At 35.6% G+C, this 25,501-nt stretch overlaps 1 protein-coding gene and 1 non-coding gene across 3 annotated transcripts in view; one reads left to right on the top strand and one right to left on the bottom strand.

Moving 5' to 3' along the window:
* Positions 1 to 25,501, top strand: part of Smyd3 (SET and MYND domain containing 3) — a 709,978-nt gene that overhangs the window by 444,861 nt on the left and 239,616 nt on the right. The gene's annotated exons all lie outside the window — the stretch shown is intronic.
* On the bottom strand, positions 8,669 to 8,773 carry LOC124085048 (U6 spliceosomal RNA). The gene has a single exon (XR_006849323.1). It is a non-coding gene; the product is annotated as a U6 spliceosomal RNA (small nuclear RNA).

The following is a 25,501-nucleotide window of genomic DNA, read 5'->3' as shown; positions in this document are numbered from 1 at the left end:
TCCAGATACTCATTTGTGTTGTGGTCAGTCAAGTTGGAAAGACAGATCTAAAGCTTGAAATCTGGTGTAAAGTATTTGAATTAGCCATTGTATGGAAGTTTATTAGGAATCTCTATGTCCAGGGACATATTCGTTAAGTATGTCTAGCACCCACTTCCAGTGTCAGCACAGACGGGTTGAAGATCTTCACAGATTTCAGACACATGGTATTGTTTTGATGGTCAGATCAAAGCAACCTAACTGATCCTCAGATAGGGAGTCTGAATCACACTATAAGACCACCACATTAGGTTGGAACATCTCCATTACTTGGTTTGTGACCAACCTGAAAATGACCTCATCAGACTCATCATCATGCCCATCATGGAGCTGATAGTTATAATACTTGACTATGCCAGTCCCAGTACTCCAAAGTCCCCAGTTCCAGGGAAGTACTGTTTGTATTTATTGAGGGGCACAAAGTACTGTTTGTACTTATTGAGGAACACAGTTATGAGTGGGTCTGTGCTATATAGGAGACCTCTTCTATACATTGCCATGCGAATATCAGTGTCAACATACAGCAACCTGTGGTGGTACTTCAGTAGCTCCTAGATGACCATGATGATATTGTTAACCTAATAGGAGCCAGATCCCTGTGACTTATTTGCATGATGAAGGCCCAGGTTCAGTTCACAGTGATGACTATGTGATGCTTATTAAGTTTCATATCACTTGCCATGGAGCCATTGGTAGACAACTGTCAGAACTCAAATAGGCTATCAGATACTGAAGAATACTTACCAATACAAAACCTCTGCATCTGCTGGCCACCTTGGACCTGTTTGAACAGATGAAGCACAAGAATTTAGTGTAATTATTGCTGTGGTTTGGCCACCTCCTTAGCATTGGCTTTGTGAGGGTGATAGATTTCCATTTTTCAATGGAGACTATAGTGGTGCACTAAGAATCGTGGATTCAGTGAGGCTTCTTTGGGTGGCCTTCTTCATGATAGTAACTTTTCAACATCTCCATCATAGTAGTAGCAGTCTTTTTGTCCTGGTGCCCTGAGCATATGTCATGCTGCTCACCTCCTGACCCTCTCATCAGTCTATCCATCTGTCCTCCCCCTTTTTTGTTTTACTTAAGAATTATTTTCTTTTGAAAAGTCACAAAGATTTTCCTCTAGGAGTTTTGTGGGTTAGCTTTTACTTTCAGATTTATAATCCATTTTTGCAATTAACTCTTAAATATGGTGTGAGATCAGAGCTGGTACTCACTTACCATTCATGTATCCCAATTGGAAAAAATTTCCAGCATCATTGGTTGAAAAGACTTTCTTTTCCCCACTGAATTATGTTTGCATCTTTGATGGAAATCAATTGACCATATTTGTTATGGTTTGGATATAAGGTGTTCCCCCAAAATCTGCTATGTTAATGCAGGAGTAAAATGATCAGATTATAAGAGCTATAACCTAATCAGTCATCCTAGTTTGAATGGACTAACTGGGTGGTAACTGTAGTTATGTGGGGCATGGGTAGCAGGGTGGATGACTGGAGGAATTCTATGAAAAGGTTCATCTTCTCTGTAGCCCCTTCCCCTCTCTCTCTGCTTCCCAGCTGCTATGAGGTGAGTAACTTTTCTCTGACATGTCTGTCTACCATGATGTTCTGCCTAATCTTGGGCCTAGAGGGATGGAGTCAGTTTACCATGGATTAAATCTCTGAAACTATGAGCTCAAAATAAACTTTTCATCCCTAAGTTGATCTTGTCAAGTACTTTGTTCACAGCTTGACTGATATAACATTTGTATAGATTTATTTCTAGATTCTACATTCAATTCTTTCTTTAATGCCACACCATCTTGATTAGGGTAGCTTTTTGGTAAATCTTGAAATCAAATAGTGAATGCCCTATAAGTTTTTCTTTCTTTTTTTAAAAACCGATTTGGATATTTAAAATTGTTTTTCTTTTTATATAAATTTTAGAATCAGCTCAATATTTTTTTATAAAGCTTGCTGTTATTTTGATTGCAGTGGAATTGAATGTAGATCACTTAGGTGAATTTTGACATCTGACTTTGAATCTTTCCATCTATTAACATGGTATATCTCTTCATTTATTTAAAGATGTTATTTAATTTCTCTTAACTATGCTTGCCTTTCTGGATTGTGATTTAACTTAATGAACACCTATTATAAACCAGGCCAAATCCTAAATGCTATGCACTTAATCCACCATAATTACCCTACAAATATGTACTGTTTTCACTGTATATAGATGTAGCAATTGAGTCATAGGGTTAATAAATGTGGCAACTGGGATTCAGAAGAGAGCTATTCACTCCAGAGCCTGGGCTCTAGTTTCTAGTAGTCAAGATAATACCTTTGGGACATGTGTAGGTACATATATGAGGAACTAAACCATTTTTGTATGCCTGTTTCTTACCTCCTGTCATCCTACAATCAAAATTAAATAAAGGACCTATCTGAGTGGATAGATACATCTGTGGGTGAATAGAGTGAGCTTTAGTTCATCATCTCAAATTCACAGTAGACTTGCTTATTGATAAAGAATCATGTTGGGATTATCTCTGAAATGTATTTTAATTAGTCTTTTTTTTCTTTCTTGTGTGTCTTATTTAGATACCATCAAGCTTAAAACATGTCTTATACTATCAGTATCACATGAGAAATCATTAGAATTCCCCAGAGTTGTGTAATCCCATGCCATCCTATTGATGTGTCTGTCACCTGACACCATCATCATGCCCTTGTGTGAGGTCTCACGATATGGCAGACTTGGATTTCACTGGATAAAAGTTGTCTGGAACTTTAGTTGTGCCTAATGGTTCTTTCTCCTCCTTTTAAAAGACAAGAAAAATGAATGGGCTGTTTTATAACCCCTTTTCAGTCCTCTGATCTTCAGAGAAGAAAATGTTAAAAGGCATGGTGCAGCTGTTTTATGTTGCAGTTTATAATCTAATTAAATGCATTTTATCCAGATCATTATGGACTTCATTAAAGCTGGACTTTGTATAAGAAAGATGATGAGCTAGATTTATGCAGAATCATTTGGGTCTTTTAAATTTTGTGATCATGCCAGCAGTGCCTGATGAAAATAAAATTTCAGATCTGCCTTTCTGATTTAGTTGTTCATTTATTCTTGGAAAGTTCTTCCTTCCAATTTTGCCTACTTCTGTGTGCATGCAGTGTTCAAAATAATTAATAAGAGAAGTTTATTGCTTAGAGAGAGTACCATTTGAGAATGGTGTTCTGATACATATGGGAAATAAAAAAAATCTAAAGTAGTTGGCATGATCTATTTCAAAGAAATATGAAATTACATTTTCTTTGCTGTGTTTTTTTTATACTGTAGAAGAAATTAGTTTTATGGCCCTCAGTTTAATTGCTAATTTTTCCAGCATCAGTGATAAATATCTAAGATAGAAATGGATTGGATTTGAAAAGAGAAAGTGACTCTTGATAGTCTTAGTCACATAATCTATGCAAAGATTAAGAGTAATTTTCCCCTGAATAAATAAATAAAATAAAGGTAGTGTGTTCATCTACATCTAAAAATAGATAAATAAAAAGAATACTTAGAAGTAAAAAAGAAAAAAGTCTAAATAATAGTAGGTATCCAGAGCATATGAGCATGGGTATAAAGAAACCCTAGTACAAATGTTGTTGAAAATATCAATTTAATAAAGCTGTTTTTGAAAATTAAAAAGAGTAATTTCCCATATTTTAGATGATGACCAACTTTTGTTGTAATTCCCTGGCCTGTTATGTTTTAAAAAATTAATATTAAGCTGTGGTTAGGGAAAAAAATCTTATCTTTCCAAAGAATTGTACTTAAGATGTCTTTCTTTTCATAATTTTCTATTTCTAAATAAAGGTATATCAGTAGTCTTCAATTTGCTCTTATAGCTTTGATTATATAATTCTAATGACATTTAAGTTTTCTTTCTACTTGGATAATTTATTTTGTCCTAAGCAATTCTGAATTGTTACTCTGTATGGGACAGTATTAAAATCTAGGTTCATGGTTAATATTTAGTTGAAACATTAGTTTTACCCAACTTCTTTAAGTCATGAAACCAGCCCCTCTCTTGCTACCTCTGGGTTTGTTTACATACATGTGTGCAACTGTGTAATCATACAGACACAACATGCAACGGGTACAGCATAACAAAAGCCTACAACAACCTCTGTCCACAGTTTGCATTCTAAATTAGTTACAAAGACCAATTTTGCTGTAGTCATAGCTTTTAACTCCTGATCTTCATGTCTATCCTAGGAATTCTTTTTGCTTTTTATGATTCTGTACACTGGACCTGACACTCAGAAACACTTCTTTCATTCACATGTCTTTGCTCCCTTCATCATTAGTGATTAATATTGTTCCTCTTGGTAGACTACCTTAGAGTATTCTAGGTGAACAGTGACCCAGTCTGGCATGGCTTTGAGACCCTCATCTTTTGTCCAGCTTCCTATGCACCATGGCCTCTTCTTTATCTGGTAACTGTCTTGATAAGTATATGGTACATTGATCCTTTTTGAATTCATAGCAAAAAATTATCTCTATGTATCTGTATGCATGTGTTTTTGTGTGTGAGAGAGCCTGCCTGGCTGGAAATCATGAGAGGGCTACTACTTCAGGACTTTCAGATGATGCTCTTAATTATAGTAAGAAAGAAAATTCTAGACATGAGTTTGGGTCTAATGAAAGCCTACAGTAAACCTCTCGTTTATTTTGAAATGAAAAGAGTACTGTCTTATAATTTTGGGCTATAATCTATGATTCTGTGGAAGGCTGTCTGTTACTTGTATTAAAACATTGACTACTTGCTCTCTAATATTGTTTTCTTTACTGATATTATAATCAACTTCTATTTGACATTGTCCAGTATATACCATCTTTATCTGAAAATTTGTATAGTTTCATCTTGATTGAGGCCAGTATTTACCAGTGAGATATTTAAGTGGTAATTAATTCCTGAAACATTTAGATGGGTTATGCAGTAATACTAACTTCTCCTAAGGATTTGTGAGCCATTCATTGAGTAAATGTGAGAGGAATTTCATAGGCTTATTATTAGAAAATGTCAATTTATAGTGTGGCTTTATATCTTCTGCCCATTTTATATTAAGTGCTAATTTGTTTCCCAATTAACATGATAGATAGAGTCCTAGCCCAGTTCAGCTGATTTTTAAATAGATTTTTAGTTGTCAATGGACTTTATTTTGTTTATTTATATGCAATGCTGAGAACTGAACTCAGTGCCTCACGCATGCTAGCCAAGCACCCTACTACTGAGCCACAAATCCAGCCCTGTTCAGCTGATTTTATTAAATATGTACTGCATGCTTTTCAGAATCCGCAAATGAAGTCACCACACACATACATTGGCAATTCGTGATCTGCAACTATAACTGGAGATTAGTCTCCTCTATAGGAACATGTGTTTATCTGTTTGTTCCTGTATTTTTTATATTCTTCAATAATATCTATTTTTTATGTTAAAGTTATATTTTGTTAAATTTATCCTACTTATGTATTGCTAATTTTTATTAAGTGGTTTTCATTTGCTACCTATTTATTTTCAGTATAAAGGTAGTGATTTTTTCATAATTATTTTCATCTATTCATGTGAATAAATTTGCTTATTACTTTTAGTATTTTTATTAGAGATTGATTTTTCAAAGTATATAATCTTTTTTAAAAATTTTTTTAGTTGTTGATAGACCTTTAGTTATTTATACGTGGTGCTGAAAATCAAACCCAGTGCCTCACATATGCCAGGCAATTGTGCTAATGCTGAGACACAGCCCCAGCACCAAAGTATATAATCTTTTCTGCAAGTAAAGATACTTGCTTCCTGTATATGTATAAATACATGTCATGTATATGTTTTAAGTAATTTCTTATTATACCAGGCAGAGTATTTAAAGCAACATTTAAAGGAATTAATGATAGTTACCCTTGTAAAACATCTCATTTTAATAACAATGGCTTTAACACTTTACAACTCTGTCTTATATTTGCTATTGAATTTTTTTAAATTCACCTTATCATATTTAAGCAAACTTCATCTTTTTTATTTAAGTATTTTTAATAGACATCCTTTGTTACATGTAAATGTGGGACCTCATTACCTCTTCAACATCTTTGCTCAGAGTAGGAAATGCTTCATAAAATTGTGTCCTGTGAAGTTATTTTGCATGTGCTTTGTTCTCAGTGACCTCTAGCCTCTCTGCCAACCATGAGACAGAGACCCACTCTTCTCTAAATAAGTTCTATTTTTATATACCTACAAATTTTGACTCTATACCACCCATTTATATTAAGTCCTTTATACTGGCATTGTCAACTGGCTTGTGTACATTGCTCTGAAGACAAAGTAGACATCCTATAATATTTCTGTTTTACATGGAGTTCTAATTTTCATTATAGTATGAACACCAATGTCTTCATCCAGAACATGTTAGGTCAGTATGTATGGATATGAACTTGCTGAAGTTATTTCCTATAGATTGGACCATGAGTCATAATTTGTGGCTAAAAATTAAATCCAAGTTATGTTTTTTCCAGCACAATGAATTCCTCTTAATTTAGAAATATACACTGTGAATCAGCCCAGATTAGGTATGCATTTAATTTTTTATGATACTATTGGTTTAGAAGAAAATTTGAATATATGTTATTTTGTGGAATGATTTCTTTCCATTTTTACAATCAAGTCTTGGAATAGACAGATTATAAAAGAATCTCATTGAAGTCCTGGAGAATAGCAGAGCACACCTAGAAGGACTTCCTCATCTCATCAGGAACCACCTAAGGATACTGCATCAGTGATAGTTAATACTGACTATTTCTAAATGAGTGTTCTTACCGATTTGCCTTTACCTGAAGATCCCAGAAGTTGTGGGTAGGAATCTTTCTGTAGTCTGTAGTCTGTGCTGTACTCAGGATTTTTGCCTCTGGCAGAGTTCTAACTTCAGTGTTCATAAGAAACACACTGTAATGGCTTTGGGCCAGTGCCAGGGAAAAACTACCCCCGCAGACAATCACTTCCCATTATCCTTTACTGCACATATGATACATTATTCATCATTTTCTAAGCATGTTCATTATAAATGCTGTTTAATCACATTTTAAAGGTAAACAGCATTTATCAAATTATCATCTAGTATCTCACTCCAAGTGTGGCCTGATTCTTTCTCACAAACTTGTGCCCTGCAGGAGAACATGTGTGTTTAATTTTTGTCCCATTATTTGTCCAAAGAATGAGAACCACACATGTATCCTATTGAGTTAGTCTCTGTATTTCAGGCCATCCCCCAAATTAAAATAATTGTTGTTTTGGTAATGTTGCTCCTATCCCAAGATACAATTTCAATATATGCAGTACTTAACTCTTCTTTTCTGGAACTTTCTGGATATCTCTGTGTTTATTCAAGCATTTTGTGTATAGAATACATGAGTGCCTAAATTTTTACTTGTAGTTCTTTACATAATAATGTGTCCTTAGGGAATATTGGTTTAATTGAATGGCTACAATACATGGCGAGACTTTTAGCATATTATGTAATTTTTGTGAATTACTAGAAAATCTCAATTTTTTGTTTCTCCTTTGTCTAATTTTGATATTAAAGATAGTGAAGGCAGTTACTCCATGGACTGGACAGAATGAATGTGGTGTGTGTGTGTGTGTGTGTGTGTGTGTATGTGTGTGATGGTATGTAATTATTTGCATGTAGTTAAGGGTGAGGTTAAAGTAGGGAGAATGATCGAAAAAAGAGAAAAACTCCCCCATGCATTTTGTAAATTTTATTTGGGCATTTGATTCATGAGATTTTTTATTTATTCCAGAGAATAATTTATTAATAGAGCAGGTACCATTCAGAGGCCCAGAAATAGCCCAAAAGAACTTAATCCGGCAAAAGGGATGCCAGGGAAATAGGTGGTTAAGACTTTGCATAAAGGTAAATGTAGAGTTCCTGGGGACAGGAGGGAAAGACAAACTGAATGGAGTTTAGAAAGGCTTTTAACAATTGAATTTGAGGCTCAATCTTTAAGATAAAGGAAGAGATAAATTGCCAGAAAAGGGAGGAAAAGAGTTTCTATGAAAAGAAAAAAGCATAAACGAACAATAGATGAATGCAGCTTTGGTTTCTTCTAGAGGGATAGGCAAAACATTTTTTAACTTAAGACATTAAGGTGCCTATTGTAGAATTGGCTCATTGATAATGTTAAATCATTAAGTATTGTAGATGATTGAACACTTATTCACAAAGAACAAAAATTAATTACTATAGAATATTTTACGTGTGCAGCAGTTGAAGCCGCTATACTCCTTGTTGCTTAATTTTCAGTTAGGAATTTATAATTTGTCTGAGTGTATGGTTCTTTTTAAAAATTTAAATTTATTTTTAACTGATACTTAACAAATACATATTGTACATATCTAATGGGGTAATGTGATGTTTTGATACATGTATGTATTGTGCAATTTTTAAATGAGGTTAAACATTTATCTCCTTGAACATTTAATCATTTTTATGGTAAAAACTTTTAATATACTTTTTTCTAGCTTTTTGAAATTTACAGTTCCTTATTGTTATCTGTAATCACACTCATGAGCAACAGCACACCAGTACTTCTTGCTTCTAACTGTAACAAAAATGTTGACCACTTTATGAATTTGCATAACCTGCTTGTATAGGGACCATGTTAATCTTCTCTATATCATTTCAATTAGTATATGTGCTGCCAAAGTGAACACAATGTATGGTTATTTTTAAAAATTTTTGTAGTGCTAGGGATTGAACCCAGGGCCTTGTGTACACTAGGCAAACAATCTGCCACTGAGCTATACCCCCAGCCCTTTATTTATTTATTTATTTGGTACTGGGGATTGAACCCAGGGATACTTTACTACTGAGCTACACCCTCAGTTCTTTTTTTATTTTTTTTTTAAATTTTGAGATAGGTTCTCCCTACGTTGCTGAGGCTGGCTTTGAACTTGCAATCCTTCTGCCTCAGCGCGTGCCCCCACCCCCTATATATAATGGCTTTGGGCCATATTTATATATATTCCTTACTGTTTTTCTGGTAAATTTCCTGTGAATTTCACTCTATCCTACATTTTTCTTGTCATATTAATTTGTTTCTTATCTTAACTTTCCCAATTGTCACAATATTTACTGTATATCTGTGAATATAGGGCATCATCTTATAAATATTAGTTAGCTCTGGTGATGGCCAGAAATACAATGTATGATCAATGTAATGGCAGAGTTTAGAGGGATGTGGCTACCTATTTTCTATATATAGCCTTCTATAGTTTAAACACAGGCATTGGAATCATATGGACTTAGGGGTCACATTCTCAGTGTTATTTATCAGTCATAAGACCTAGGACAGATTTCTTTTGGGCCCAGTTTCTTTAGCTGTGAAATGAGTAGAATAAAACCAGTCTCGTGGTGGAGGGTGTTAGAGAAAGTGTTTGCCCAAAGTGCCTCATTCTTATTGGTAGTTTTGTCTAGGGAGTGTAAATTATGATTAAAGCATATGTATTTGGTCATACTTTTTTTCTTTTTAAAAAATTTTTTTAGATGTAGATGGAAACAATAATTTTTATTGATTGATTGATCTTTATGTGGTGCTGAGGACCAAATCCAGTGCCTCACACATGGTAGGCAAACACTATACCACTATCTGAATTCACTGCAAAAGAGATTATAACCTGTCTCATTCTCTTCTAGAACTAGAACTGATGATTTTTCTGATACATGCATTATATTGGACCACACTTGGTATAAATAGCTTGCTTCCTCTGCCTTTAGGATTTCTTATTTAGAGAGCAGAATAATTGTTGAATTGTGTGCCGGATAGTTTTAGGGCTTATTGTGTGCATGCTTAGGGCCCCAGCAATACGTGGATACATACACAGATGCTAGGTGTATATAATACTCCTCTCTCACAGAAAAGTTCAACTCTGAATAAGTAACCAGAAATTTAGTATTATAAATTCTAGAAAGATGTGTTAATTTCAACAGTTGCAAAATTTTGTCCTTTGATATTTCATATTGGCTTTATTTTGAAAAACACACTTGGGAGAAAGGGTGAAGAACATAAAATCTTTTCACTTTGTATGAGTTTATTCCCACCTTCAGGATGGTAGATGTTCCTGTGTTTGTCCTACCATGTAATTCTTTAACAATTATACTTCAGAGATAGAAAAACCATCTATCTTCCAGGGTTTTTTTTTTTTTGCCATTTGTGCAATATTTTACGTGATTTTCAAACAAAATTCTAGGCAGCAAACATTAAGATGCAGTAGAATCAGTGAATTATATACCATAATATTTTAGAGCTCTATAGGAGCTTAGGAATCAAAGAGTACAGGAGTTTTCAACATATTTTAATATGAAACCCATGTTTTAAATGAAAGAACACACAGGAACTTAGCAAGTCGTGTTGGTGAGGTTATATACATTCTTGCTGGGTTGTGCCAGGAGAGAGGGAACCTGCCAAATGGATTCCTCTTCCTTTGTGCTCGCTTTTCCAGTCTGTTGGACCTGAGGGGAGGCTCTTGGGAGCTTTGTTTATATCTACAGGTCTAACACAAGCCAGTTGAAAACCTTCACACCAGAAGAATTCATCCCAGTGTGACTAAATGCAGATGGTAGTTTCCCTTTGGGTCTGGATTTTGCATAATTTAGCAAATTCCTACTGAAATTTGTGTTTAGAGGGCAGTGTCAGCTTTATTGGGATATTTCTTTTGAGAGAAATGAAACAGTGGGTCAGTGCCATTCCAGGCCCAAAATCATACTTGTATAAGAAAAAGATGAACAGAAGCAATCCTTATATTTATGGTCATGAAGCATAGCAGGTGATTTATGAATAAGTTGGGATGGTGGGTGTCAATGCCAGAAAGCTTTCCTCTCAGTATTTTTCTATTTCTTTAATTCCTCTTCTTGGAGCTAATTAAATTCACTTATCAATAAATCCATTTTAATCTTTGTATCTTAATAATAGTTTGACTGAGAATATGGTATAGCAAACATCCAAAGAGCACTACATTAAACATTAGAGTACATTGATTCCAAAAGCTGATACTCTTTCACTGTAGCATCTTGTAAGATTGACTGAATAAATTCAGTTTAATACTACCCAGGATAAGTGTCTTTATTTTAACAGTCACAGATCACATTGGACATTAAGTGTAACTTATATTAAGACAGTGACATTGGTCCACCCTGAATTGATGTTATTACTTCACCAGTACTTGGAGAGAATTGAGGCTCAGCCACTCTTTTTTCCTCATATCTCTTATTTGTTTATTTATTTTTGTTGTTGAATTGGGAATTGGACCCACAGCCTTGTGCATGCCAGGCAAACTGCACCACTGAGCCACGTCCCCAGCTCCTCATATCTCTTTTGATGTAATGGTAAGCTGTGGTGAGCTCTCGAATCAAGCCTGTGTCTTTGAAATATAATAAAAGTAATTGGTAAAGAGAGAACTGAACCTTGACCTTGCCTCCCTTACAACATGACCTAATCAATTGAGAAAACTTCTATTGTGGCTTCTATTTTGATGGTTTGCCTTTCTTTACTTCCACATAAATGATCTTTAAACTATACTGTCACTAGTTACGAGTACTCTTAATCCCAAGTGGCTTCCTTGCACATGAGATACTTGGTAGAATTTATTGAATCAATTAGTAAATGGAGACTTGAAGTCTCTGACCAGATTTTAAGTGTCAGTTTGAGGAATACAGGTATAGGAACAACGTGGTTGAATTTCAGAAGTTGCCTGAGATCGTCATAGATGTTGTACTAGTTGTTGAGCCATGTCTTTCTTCTCCCCCAAAGCTTATATTTACCTTTACTACTTTAGTTTTTTATGTTAGTTTTGGTGAATATGCATTTTCTAATATGAACTCTAAAGACAATATGGTGAGATGAGGAAAGTGTATGTCTGCATATACCTGTGTTTACATCTGGATGAACATATAAATAAAAACATATATGTGCATATGCATATCTTAACTAGGAATAAATTTGTTCTGCTACGGACAGAGCAGCTGTCTACAATTTCAAGGATCCTTTTTTATAATAACTCAAGTGAGAAATTTCAAATTGCTATTGCCTGTTGCTATTTGTATTCCTCAGGATGCAAATCTATCCAAAACCTCCAAATTTCTATAGTCTGTGTTTTTTTCCTTCACCTATAACTGTGTCTTCTTTTCTATAGCAGGAGAAAGTAAGCAAAACTCATTATGACTTTTAAATACTAGCCCCCAGTGAAAAATTGAATGTCCAGTTTCCTCCCAGAGAAAACCTCATCTAGTTTATGTAAATAACAGGTATTTAAATTGGTAATGTTTTACTTTTCCTATTTCTACTTACAAAATTTTTATAAAGATATTTGTTTAACTTCTAGAAGGTGAAAACTAAATTCACTACAAACTAAACCTGAAGTCTTTAGACCTGGGGCAGAATCATGTGGGCATCAAAGTGTGGGTCTGAAATGGAAACACCAAGTATAGCATAAGTTACCCTTTCACTGATGTTGAATAATGTTGGGGATGGGCAAGCCCTGATAGAATGGAAAATTCCTGGAATATTTACATGAATATGTTGTAAGGGAATGTTTTTTCTAATTCCTAGAGTCCTTAGTGGAGACTAAGGAGAGAAATTGTTTTTAAGGTCTAAAATCAAATGGCCTGAGATTACCCAGGATACCTTGGGAGTAGAAACTTCTGCTGTAGTCAGGTTCTGACTCTATTTTATGCTTTATTCTTCCATGAATGATTTTCCTTAAGAAACAGGTTTCACTAATTAAGTCTTAGAGGGCAGAATAGTAGTCTCATTAAGAAGACAACTGGGCTAACAAGTTCATTTAAAGTACAATCTTTCTTTTCTCGTGATTTTCTTAACTCTAATATAGAAACTAGAAACTATAAATAGCAGATAAATTGCATTGTGTTAAAATAAAAATTCTAAAAAAACTTTGCATGGCAAGACCTCTAAGGAAATGTTAAAAACTAACTGGGAGAAGAGTATTTGCAGTTCATATCATAAGAGAAAGAATGATTTCCCTAGCACAAAGGTTGGCAGCTACAGACCAAAGCCCAGATCAAGCCTGCTGAGTGTTTTTGTAAATCACGTTTTATTACAACACAGCCACACTCGTTCTTTTGCATATTGTTTGTGGCTGCCTTCACTTAGTAGTGGCAGAATCAAGTAGTTGCAACAGAAATCTTTTGGCCCACAAATCCAGAAATATTTACTGTCTGGCTCTTTACAGGAAAGTTTGCCAACTCTTGCTCTAAAGAATAATGAACTGCTTTAATTATAAATCAACATGAAAATATCAACAATCCAATAGAACAATAGGCAAGAGATATGTAAGTTAGTGTCTCAGCAAAACAAAACAAAAACAAACATTTTCCTCATATGGTTCAAATGAAGAGATGTAAATGAAGGGTAACCTGTAGGGGCAGAACTGTATTGGGGGGGGGGGGGAGACGGGATGATGTGATGCTCCCAGACCAGCAAGCTCAAGAAGCCAACAGAATGTCTGTGATTGGAACCATAAAGAGAGAAAATGCTGTTATTGAACTCATTGGGAACTGGAGTGGGGGAGGACAGAGGAGACTGTATTATGGAAGCATGTAGGCACTGTGAGAAATAGGCACTGGAAAAAAAAATGGGAAAGAAATACCTTGATCTTCCTCTGCCCAACTTCCAGTTTCCTACTGGTTCCTCCCAGAAGCTACCAGCCAACAAAACTCAGGTGATGCTGTCCTCAGGGATTAGCCTCCTGTAACACAGATGAAAATATCCTCAATTCAATATTATAAAATCAGTGCAAATGAAATGCTACAAAAAATGTCACCTTTTAATAATTGGCTGGCAAAGAGCAAGATATTTAATAGCATACTTTGTTATAGGGAAATAGGTACTTTATAGGTATAGATATACGTGTGTATAAAGGCAATGTCCCTCAAAATTATAAAAGTATATACACTTTGACACAGCAATTATATTTATAGGAATTTATCCTACAAATATTTTTGCAAATGCACGAAAGGATAAGTATATAAGGCTATTAACTGCATTTTATTTTCTGATAGGAAAAGAATGGAGATAACCTAAATGTCCATCAATTGGGGACTATTTTTTATAAATGATGCTATATACCCATTCAGTGGAATAATATGAAGCCATACAAAAAGAATGAGGAAACTATGCCTCCTATGAAATTTACACTAAGTTGTATTGTTAAGAGTACAGAGAAAAGCCATATGCCCTCTTTAACCCTGTCTTAACCTTGTCATTGGTGTGTTAGTACCAGGTGCTGCTTCTTAAATCTTTGTTTTCCTCAACATTATTTTTTTAAATCTCTAGCATTGCATTAGCTAATTCAGGCTGCTCCTTTCTGTAAGTCTGATGTATTGAGACTTTTGATTCACTTTACATATATACTTTAGTTGTTTGGAGCCGTGTCTTTTGAATATTTATTTTGACATGGAGCAAGCTGTATGTTATCAACAAGCAAACATTTGGACAATCAGAGGATCAAAATATAGGAACAAATGTGAATATCTCAAATCTGTCTCTTTTTATTTATTTTTTTTCTGGGCAAGACTTGCCTGAAGTGGAAGGAACTGAATATGGATGAGCGCATGTTGCAAACTGATTTTCAGCCATAATTGCTTGCAGTAAGAAAATAGGCAAAGAAAGTAGATTGGGAATATAGGCAATCAGAGATGAGATTCTTACACCTGCCAGATACCATGTGTAGCACACAAGCATCCATAGAGAAATTGAAATGGTGCTATCCTGTGACAAGAGGTTCCAATTAATGTGATTCGGATGCATCTGTCTGCCAGTAGCTCACCTCATGAAACGACAGTCCTGTCCTGCTGTTGGAGTCAGTCAAAGGGCTTATTTAGTGAGCGGCACAGGAGGCATCCTGGGAACTCCCTCCTTTCCGTCCATTTTCTTCAAGTCAGGAATAACAGCTTACAGGAACACATCTAGCTGGAAGGCTTGTAACAAGATGGCATTTATATAGTCAGAGCCATTCTGAAAACCTATGCTCCTCAAATACGTGGCTAGTGAGAGTCTAACATAGCAAATTTTCATGGTTTTGATCATTAAAATACATATTCACTCAATTAATTTTAGAGCAAAAAATATTTGGACAATATGTGGATATTTAGCATTTGCTATGGTTTATCCCTCAAGTTTCATGTTGGGAGTTGTGTCCCCAGTGGATCACTGTGGGAAGTGATTGAACCTGTAAGTGGCAGGGCCAAGTAGAAAGTCTTTCTGTCATTGGAGTGTGTCCTCAGAAGGGACTGTGGGAACCTAGTCTCTCTGGCTTCTTGTTTTGATATATGACCCTTCCTCCAGGACCTGCTCCAGCCATTGCCATCTGCTATGAGGTGCTTTGGCCAAAAGGGGGCCTCATCAGAACCTGTGCCATGCTATGAGCTAAATAAACCTCTTTTTTTTTTTTTTTAAATAGGTAGCTTACCTCAGATATTTCATTTTAGTAACACAAAATAAACTGATATAATATGCAACGTTCAGTGATCCTCTGAAGCATGCATCTTGTTTATTATTATTATTATTTATTTATTTACAGATGAGGAAACTAAAGCCCAGAGTAGTTAATTTGCCCAAGATTAGATAGCTAGTAAGAAGTAGAGCTTAAGACTTCATTCCAGATCTGTCTGACTCTCCAAATCTACAATCAAGTCCTTTCTATCAAGAACTGTGTTATGATATGATGTGGCCTTCCCTGGTTTTCTGTTTTCACTTGATCTTGAATCATTAAAAATGAGGAAATGATTTTATAGTAATACTGTTTTGCATGTTTTTCTCTAAAAAGAGCAGAAAGAAAATGTCAGTACAGAAGACATCAGAGGGATGGTAGATATGATCACATTAGGATTCCTAGCACTTTAATATAAAGAAGTGATCTTTATGATCCCATCTTTGCTGAGAGGCTGAGGAACTGGAACAGGTTTTCCAGTGAATTAAGGGAAGGGCCAGTATTTAGACATAAGCTATAAGCTCTCCCCTTTTCTATCTGGATGCCCTTTCTTCTTTGGCTTGGACAGCCTCTAGTGCTGGACAGGCAGCTTGATAGCTGGCAATCCTCTGAAAGACAGATGCTATCAATTATTACTGTGTTTGTGGGAAAGATGTGGATGCAAGGGAGTGCAGAGAGAGACGTAACTAGGTATTGGATGATCTGATCATGGCAGGTACTGCAACTCTGACGGTGTTTATGGTTATGGAGAAGGACTGTGGGGAATTGCAGCCCTTTCCCATAATCTAAAGGGTTATTTCTGGGTGACATCTTGACAGGAAAATGTCCTGTGGGAGAAGAGTGCTCACTCATTGTGCCTGACCAATAGTTAATAATTAATACTTCATGCCTCATAAGTAGAGTGATGTTACCTGAACATTTTTATGGAGCTATTGGCTTTTTGTTTATTCTTTTTTTTCTGATAAAAGAAGAGGGTTTTATTAAGCAGTTTTAGTAAATTACAGCCACAAAATTGCACATTGCTGCAAGAGTGAAAGGGTCTTTTCAGCATAACTTTAGAGGCTGTGTAATTTATGCCATTACAGGAAATATCCCTTCTGTTTCAGAGATTTTAAACAAAGGCAGGGTGTTTACCGCTCTGCTTTCTGCAGCCTAAATATTGTTTCTGAATTAAAATGGCTGATTTCAGTTTAGTCTCTGCAGACTACAATGAAGCTAGAATGAAAACAACCTAATTTTATGTTCATAGCAGTAAAGCCTTTTCAAAATCAGCTTCTTTATAACTTAACTTCTTTTTAACCTGAATAAATGTTTATATCCAAAGGTCAGTATTATTTCTATTATAATATCAGATTTTTCCAGTTAATATTTCACTCAGTTTCTAATCTCAATGTTTAATATTTCATAAACACATAAATAAGATTGCAGAAGTTAATCTGACTAAGCTATTACTCTTTCTTTTCTTGGCAAATAGATAATATGCTACCGAGATTGTTTAGTCTGATCTATTGTGATGATTATCATATCAATGATCTTCCTTGTTTTTGTGAGTTTCTATGAGGAACCTAGATAATGAAGCCTTAATACATTATTGCTAGAAGCATAGAGAAGAAAAATCAGACCTCTCATTTTACTTATAAGAAAGTTGCCTACCTGGCAGGTGATCCCATATTTAGTTCTGTCTGGGAATAAGGAGCTTATACTGCATCAGTGATTTTCAAACAACATTGTGGGGAACCAGCTTCCCCCCAAACACAGACCCACCCATGCATCCTCACTAAAGACACACACACACACACACACACACACACATCACAGCCTTCTTCCACATCACACCACTTTTATTTTGGGATTCTGTATTTTGGGGTTTATGTAACATTGTTTGATATAAAGGTTCCACTGCAAAAAAAAAAAAAAATGAAAACTGTAGTCAAGATGCTTAGTAAGGCTTCTTGGAGCTCTGTCATCAATGATAAATAGTAAATAGTAAATAAGACATAATTTGTGTGTTTATATGTGTTTATGATCTATAGAGCAGGTTTGGCAACCATAGAACTTTTAAAGAAACTTGTTTTGTAAGATTCTTTTTAGATTACATAGGTTACTGGCTACCTAGAATGTAATTGTAGAGATCTAAGTAGCTGCCTGATTTTGCATGCCTTATAGAATTCTGATTTTTATATATACAATTAGTAAAGATGTACAAAAAAAAAATTGCCCAACCTGTCTTCTCCCAAAATCAAAGAGAAAACTATTATTTGTTCAGCTGATTTTTTTTTTTTTTAGGTTTTGTGGTTAAACCCTGTAATTCTCTAGATGAGTGGGTATTTATAAAGCATTGATTTAAATGAGATTTCTTGATCCAAGTGTTCTTTATAGGACTTAGGGAAGGCTAGAGAAAAGAATGGGTTTTTTTTTGTTTTGTTTTGTTTTTTTGGTTGTTGTTGTTGTTTGCTTTTTTAAGAAAAGATAATCACATTTCTGGGATAGGTTTCCTTGGAACTTTCACATATGGCACCTGAGTTTGTTGAAAATTCTATTTGCTCCTCTCAGTAACATCACTATATCCATCTATATCTATATTTATATCTATATCTGATTTACCTATCAGAAATTCACTAAGCTGACAAAAAGAAGAGATTATATTCATGGTCTTTATCAAGGTGGTATGTTGTTAAAGTTGAGGATGGTACATACTGAGTGTACTGGGTCTTAGAAATTTTTGTTTGTGGTGTTGCTTTCATGGTACAGGCTAGCAGAATGTACAGGACTTAGCTAGCATTTTCTAAGTTACAGGCTCTTTGACCTAATATAATTCTCTTTGTGATTCAGTCAATTTCAGAGATTTCTTCTCACAGTCATCAATTCCTCTTTCAGTTTGTAGAGAGACATTGTGGCTCTATGTTTGGACATTTTGATGGAAGAGACAGAGCTTCTCCAATGCACACTCTCATGTTCAGGGTGGTTTTTGTTTTGTTTTGGTTTTGGTACTGGGATTGAACCCAGGGGTTCTTTACCACTTTATTTTATTTTGAGACAGGGCCTCACAAAGTTGCTGAGGCTGACCTTCAACTTGTGATCCTCCTGCCTCAGCCTCCCTAGTCCCTGGGATTCCAAGTGTGTGCCACCTTTCTTGGCTGTGATTTATTTCTTTTCATTTTTTCTGGTGGATCAGATTTTTCATTTCTTTTTTCTAGATGTTGTCCACAAAAATATTCCTCACTTTTTGTTGTTCAGGCAGAGATTATACTGAGTTTTCTCCCTCTTTTTCCCTCCCTCCCTGTCTTTTGAAAAAGATGAAGTGTAAGCATCTGTGATTGTATCCTAGAATAATTCCTAAATTCTCTCTTCCATATCATATTAGTAAAAGTAGAATCTGATGCAGTAGTTGAAAAATTACTGAACTCTAAGACCAGATTTTATTATTAAGTTAACCCCTCAATCACCTGGCCCAAGACATTTGCTGTAAATGTAAGGGCCTCTATATTTGTTATTTTATCCCTTCCCCCACTGTATTGTGGTACTCATAACTTTGAATTAGTTAGACTGGCATTATTCTCTTTTTACTTTTACTAAATGGTCAATATTTATTTGCCATTCACAGAAGTCTCTCTGAAACAGTAGTTAATAGGTATTAGGTGCATGTTTTTTATTTGTTTTGGTACTGGGGATTGAATCCAGGGATGTTTAACCACCGAGCCACACCCCCAGCTCTTTTTAAAATTTTTACTTTATTTTTTATTTTGAGGCAGAGTCTTCATAAGTTGCTGAGGCTGGCTTTGAACTTGAATTTTTCCTGCTTCAGCCTCCCGAGCCACTGGGATTACAGGCATGCACCACCTTACCTGGCCCAGTCAATGTTTTAAAGCAAGCATATGTAGCAATTCATATCATCCTTGGAGTAGTTCTGTTCAGGGTGTTCTGAGATTAAAAAAAGTGGAGAGCCCAGATTTGAACCCTGGCACCTGAGCTCCTGGGTGTGTTCTTTCATTTTTGCTCTGCTATCTTCCTGTCTTGTTTCAAAGTTGAAAGCTATTACTTCATTTTCTAAACATGTCAAGCTCCCAAAGTGAAAGAATTCATTTTCAGCATCATCCTTTACAGCAGGGGGCGGAGGGAGAGTATATATTTTTCTTTGACAGAACTAAAGTAGTGATGGCTTTGGAAAAATGACAAAGAATGATACTTTTCTAGTAGAATAGTGAGGTGGGGAGGAAGGAGGTGGTTCGAGCAGGTTCACTTGACCATTTTCACACATCTTATATTCTCTATCATATCTTTGAATTCTTAATCTAGCAGCAAGATACACTGTTTGTCAGCTAATCTTCTGTTTTCTAGTTGCTAATTTTAAGGACCATGGTTGTATGGAGACACGCTTTCCAACAAAGCTCTCCATCAGGGCCCTCAGCATATAATTTTTGAGATTCTTCTCTCTGATTAGGAAGGGTTTGCTTTCTAAGTAGATATTCTTTAATTCCTAGCACTTGTATCTGTTGGCTGTTCTCCTTCCCTGGGGAGACTGAATCCAGGCCAGTTAACCAGTTAGGTAGTCAGGAACAAAAACCTGCCTGTGTCCTAAATGGAGAGGCACACCTGGATGAGGCATTAAGAGAACATGCTGCTAGAGAAAGGGAGTGGTGTGCTCTGTTGCTGCCTCCAAGATTTGTAGGCTAACAAGTGACCTCAGTCATCCTACCATCTTTATGAGGAAAAAAGGGAGTAGAAAATTCTTTACAAAATTAAAATTTAGATGAGAAACATTGGGGTTAAAATTGTTAGTATTGCTATTTACTATTGTGAAGCCTCCATGGAAAGGCTAAATAGGAAAACCTTTTGCTCCCTGGCCACTCCTCATTTCCAAGGGAATCTACTGTAACAGTTTAATATGTATCCCTGCAGACCTTCCAGGTGTGTGTGCACACAAGCACACATGGAAAGCTATTTACTTATACCCATCTACAATTTGTAACTTACATATTTTATTAATATAATGATTCATGATCATCTTATTTCCTATTCTAATAGATACAGAAGTCTCTTTTTAAAAAATGTCCACATATGGTGCTGGGGTTGTAGCTCAGTGGTAGAACACTCACCTAGCACGTGTGAGGCACAGGGTTAGAGCCTCAGCACCACATAAAACATGAATAGATAAAATAAATGTATTGTGTCCATCTACAACTAAAAAAAATTTTTTTAAATGTCCACATATATAACAATAATAATGTAACCTAATAATAATGACTAGTATTTATTGAGCTTTTATTGTGTCAGGCATTATATGAAACTCTTAAAATCCAGACAAGGAAACTAAGATTCAGGGATATTACCCAACTTCCCCAAGGCCACACAATTTGTATATGGCAGAATCAGATACACACAAGGCTGTGTGGTTCCTGAATCCCTTCACTATGCAGTTCATGCAACTGATCCCTGACAGAGTCGTCATTCTCTCATTTTTTTTACCAGAACAAATAATTCTATAATGAACATCTCTGAACATAAATGCTTGTGAAAGCATTTCTTTATGATATATACATATTAATGTTGGAGAGCCAACTTGATTTAAAAACTACTTTAGTTTATATTTACTTGTGCAAAGAGGTCACAGCCTGTCTCCAGAGGAGCTGATACCTTAGGCACATGTATCATCTCGATAATGACAATGAATTTTAATTCTCCTGTCACTTAATTAGACTTTTATTTATTTAGCAATAGGCTGGCCAGTCTTCGGCAACATTCATTAGTTTTTGCTCTCAGTTGCTGCTAGAGTTAGTGTATCTGGCTTTCAGTGTCCTTCATCTCAGCAGTGGGAAACCCTGATTATGAAACAATTTGGGGTCCCCTCAGAGAGTCAAATCTTCAAAGAGGTCACAGACAAAATGTGGAAATAACACACACATAGAAAGTGAGGTGCTGATATCTTATCCTCCGTGTCTCATTGAAATGCACAGTTCATTTTCCATTTTTCCATTTTCCATTTGAGTGGGTTTTGATTTGCTGAAAAATAAATAAAAAAACATACAAACAAAAAACTTGGTCTGTGAAATTTTTGCCTGTCTGCTGAGAAAGCAATAGAATTGTAAAACTGAGATGGCTTTTCATCAATGGAGTGATTAATTGCTACATCAGAAAGTGTGGAGGCTGATCGATAATATAGTGATAGATAGTTGAATTTCCTGCCTCCCCAAAAGCATCTTCGGGACCTCTTTTTTTTTTTTTTCCTAAAATTGATGTGATAGATCTTTATACTAGATTGGGTGGCTGGCTGGCTGGCTGGCTGGGCAAGTATTTTTGAGTTGGAGGAATGAAAGTCCATGGACTTCAGTTCCCAGTCTCCCATTTCTTGACCAAAGACTGCTCCATGGCAGTCTCTGAGGACACTGCTGGTGATCAGGAATCAGAATAGGCCATCCCTACCACAGGAAGACTTAACTCTAAATAGTTTGGGGTGTGCTAGAGATTGAACCCAGGGCCTCACACATGCTAAGCACTAAGCTACACCCCTACCCCTTAGCAGTTCTAAACATGGTAAAATTATATTTTGCAACAAAATAGAAAGACATAGTGGAATTCTGTAACCATGCCATGAGGCCATAAATCTTCTCTTCCCTGAACTCTGTGGGTAGCAGCAGTGGCAACAGAAGGGATCCTCTGACTTTTGTCTAAGATGAAGAGAGGAACAGTGAGAGGTTAGATTCCATCAGATGTTGGCCAGGTACACTGTGTTCAGTTTTCTCAGGTAAGTTGTTAGTTACCTAGTGATAGTCACATATTTCTGCTACTAGTATTAAGAAAGAGTTACCCATTATCTTAACAAAACAAATTATGTTCTGTTTAGCTTTTACTTTTATGATCAAATTTGTCATTGATCTCTATAAGCCTAGAAACTGTGTAAATGTAGAGTCAGGAACATGGTCATGCAGTCAGATCTGATAAAGAAAGGGTTATGAGTTTAGTGCCATATGAATGAGGGGTTTCACATTCGATCAAGTTGTATAAAGGTTGGTGGGTTTTTTTTTCATTTTTTGTCATTTTTTCATACTTTTCTAACAGTTCTTTAAGCATAAAAATATAACCTGAAAGAAACCATAATATTTTGGACAGGATGGGAATAGAGAGGCAGAATAGTGGTTAAGGCCATTGATGTTTTACATTCAGACTTTCTAATTTCAGTCCTAGTTCTGACCTGGAAAGCATTATTCAAACTCCTAAACTTTAGTTTCCTTACTTATGAAATGGAACTAATGGTAATACAAGTATCTACTTTGTAGGTTGTCATAGGATTATGTGAGATAACACATGTAAATCATTTAGAATGCTGTCTAGAATAGTAAGCCTCAATAAATATTAGCTATTACTATAATTAGTTGCTGTGACTTAACAAATCTTATTATTTTGTCTTTCTAACAGACTCTTTTCTTGTAACGAGTTGAAAGGAGCCTAAAGCATTTGAAATGGATTGGCCAAGATTTCAAATGCCTTAGTGCTTGTAGGAAAGGAAACAAAATTTATAGAATAAATTTATAGAATACATTGGCATTTTAAACTGAAATAGGCCAAGAAGAGTTCTCTTCTTTGTGTCCATTCCATTTTTTAGTAAGGAACCTAAATCTCAAGAAGCCTCCCTAACATGTTTAGCAGTTTCTTACTGCAAACCACAGGTCCTGAGAGTACTGTTTTGCCTGTGGTTCTTCTTAAAAGGTACTGTGCTTTAAAAAAAAAAAAAAGGAAAGAAAGAAAAAGAAAAGAGAGAGAAAGAAAGAAAAGAAAAGAATAAAGAAAAGCAGCATAGATTTTTTGCATTTGGCTGTTTGGCTGTAGATAAGTCTTATTGGATTCATCACTGGGCTTATTCCTGTGAGGTGATGGTAGAAAGTAGATGTCAACCCTGTCAGGAGGATAGGATTATGTTCAGATGGAGCTGGGACAAAGACACTGCTCTGATTGGATAGAGAAGGTTTAGAAATCCCTAGGTTCTAAGAATTGAATACTTGTGAAAATGATAGTAAACTATTCTGGCAGGCCAATAACAGTCCTGTACGCAAGAAGATATGCGTTGAGTGTGTGGAGAGAAAAATGTTGTGAAATCTCCTTTCTTCTGATATATATAGCTTGTTACATTTCTTTATGTTTTTCTGCTAAGTATTTTCTTTCAAAGTCCTGAATTCCAAAAATGCAATGATTTGATTTTTGACACTGTTGTTTAATTTTTTTTTTTTTTTTTGTGGTGCTGGGGACTGAACCCAGGACCTTGTGCATGTGAGGCAAGCACTCTACCAACTGAGCTATATCCCCAGACCAATTTTTAAAAATATTTATTTTATCTGTGTATTTTTATGTATGTGTGTGTGTGTGTGTGTGTGTGTGTGTGTGTATATATATATATATATATATACACACACATTTGTTTATTTATTTTATTATTTTTTTTTAGTCCTCTCATTTTGGCTGTAGAAGGATTTGAAATTACTCGTTGCCTTATTTTTCCTCTGGCATTTAAGAGAGTACAAATGTACCCAGATAAACTAGATATGAATTTTTGGCAAGGACAAAAACGGACTTACAACTTTATGGATAAGCTGAGTCTCTTTATGTTGGGCTTTTATGACCAGCATTAGTAAATCAAACGTAGGATATAGGGAAAGTTGTTGCCTGTGTTTACAGTATTTCTCTTTTTAGCCTTTTCTTCCCCAATATCTTATTTTAGAAGAAATCAAAAGAACAACTATAAAGCAGTACAGAAACTCTAGGGCAGGCTTTGGCAATATTGACATTGTGGACTGGATGAGTATTATTTGTGCGGCAGTCCTGTGCCTGTGTAGGATGTTTGGCAACATCCCTGGCTTCTGCCTTCCAGGTGACAATCACACTCCTCCATCCAGTCATCACAATCAAAAATGTCTCCAGGCATTGTCAAATGGTGATGATGGGAGGTGCCTAAAATCCTCCCAGATTGAGAGTCACCTGAGTAGAGAGTGATAGATAAATACAAAAAGCTCAGAAAAAAATAGGGCTCAAAGGCAGTAAAAAATCAGCAAAGGCTTCAGCCTTTCTAAATCAATAAAGTAAAAGGCTTATATTTTAAAACTAAAAGAAATTAAAAACCAAATATCAAGAAATGGTTTTCAATACTTAGGGCAAAGAATTAATGCATTCACCAACAGAGAACATAAACTAATCATAAGAATTGACACAAGCCATATAGGTAAATGGATAATGCATATGTGAAGCACAATTTTCCTCACAAGTATAAACTTGTAAAATATTCAAGTTCAAATGTAGTATTGATAATATCTCTTGTTCTTATGGTTCTCCATAGATCAATTCAAAAGTCATTGTATGAGGCAGGGCAAATAAGGAGCCTTGTTTGGGAATGCGCAGGTCCTGGAAGAGAGGGGAGCTACAATGGCCTAGAGCTGGTTGTCATCTGGGGGAAAGTGAGAAGTTCACCTTGAGAGTGACAGAGGTATGACTTATTTGGTAAAGGGAGGAAACTAGAATTAACCCTGTTCATTGGAGATATTGACATGAACCCATGTTATTCAGTAGAGGGAAAGAGATGTATAGAAATAAGCAAGATGCATATCTTAATGTATGTGGGTGTATTTCCTCATTCTGACCTCTGAGGACCTGAGATCAGTGATACTTAGTGCAGACCTATTCCTAAACTTTGGTTTCTAAATACTCCACTTAAAAGTCCTTCTTGTAGAAATGACTGATTGATTTCTACATGAAAAGTACACAAAAGTAGGAGAATACTCAAAGAAAGATGAGAATATATTGAAAGGACACAGGAGCCAGCTTGAAGAGGCTCTCACTAGCCAAATATGGGGCAATCTGAGATTCAAAATAATGATAGTAATAGATTATAATCCATTGAGTAAAATAGGGATTCGTGAGTCAATACTGATCCGAATAAATCAGTTCCCAAAA

This window comes from Marmota monax, unplaced genomic scaffold (genome assembly GCF_021218885.2).
Source record: "Marmota monax isolate L192 unplaced genomic scaffold, Marmota_monax_Labrador192_F-V1.1 WCK01_AAM20220418_F8-fsc00090, whole genome shotgun sequence".
NCBI classification, from domain to species: domain Eukaryota; kingdom Metazoa; phylum Chordata; class Mammalia; order Rodentia; family Sciuridae; genus Marmota; species Marmota monax.
This window is presented reverse-complemented; position numbering and strand designations above follow the sequence as displayed.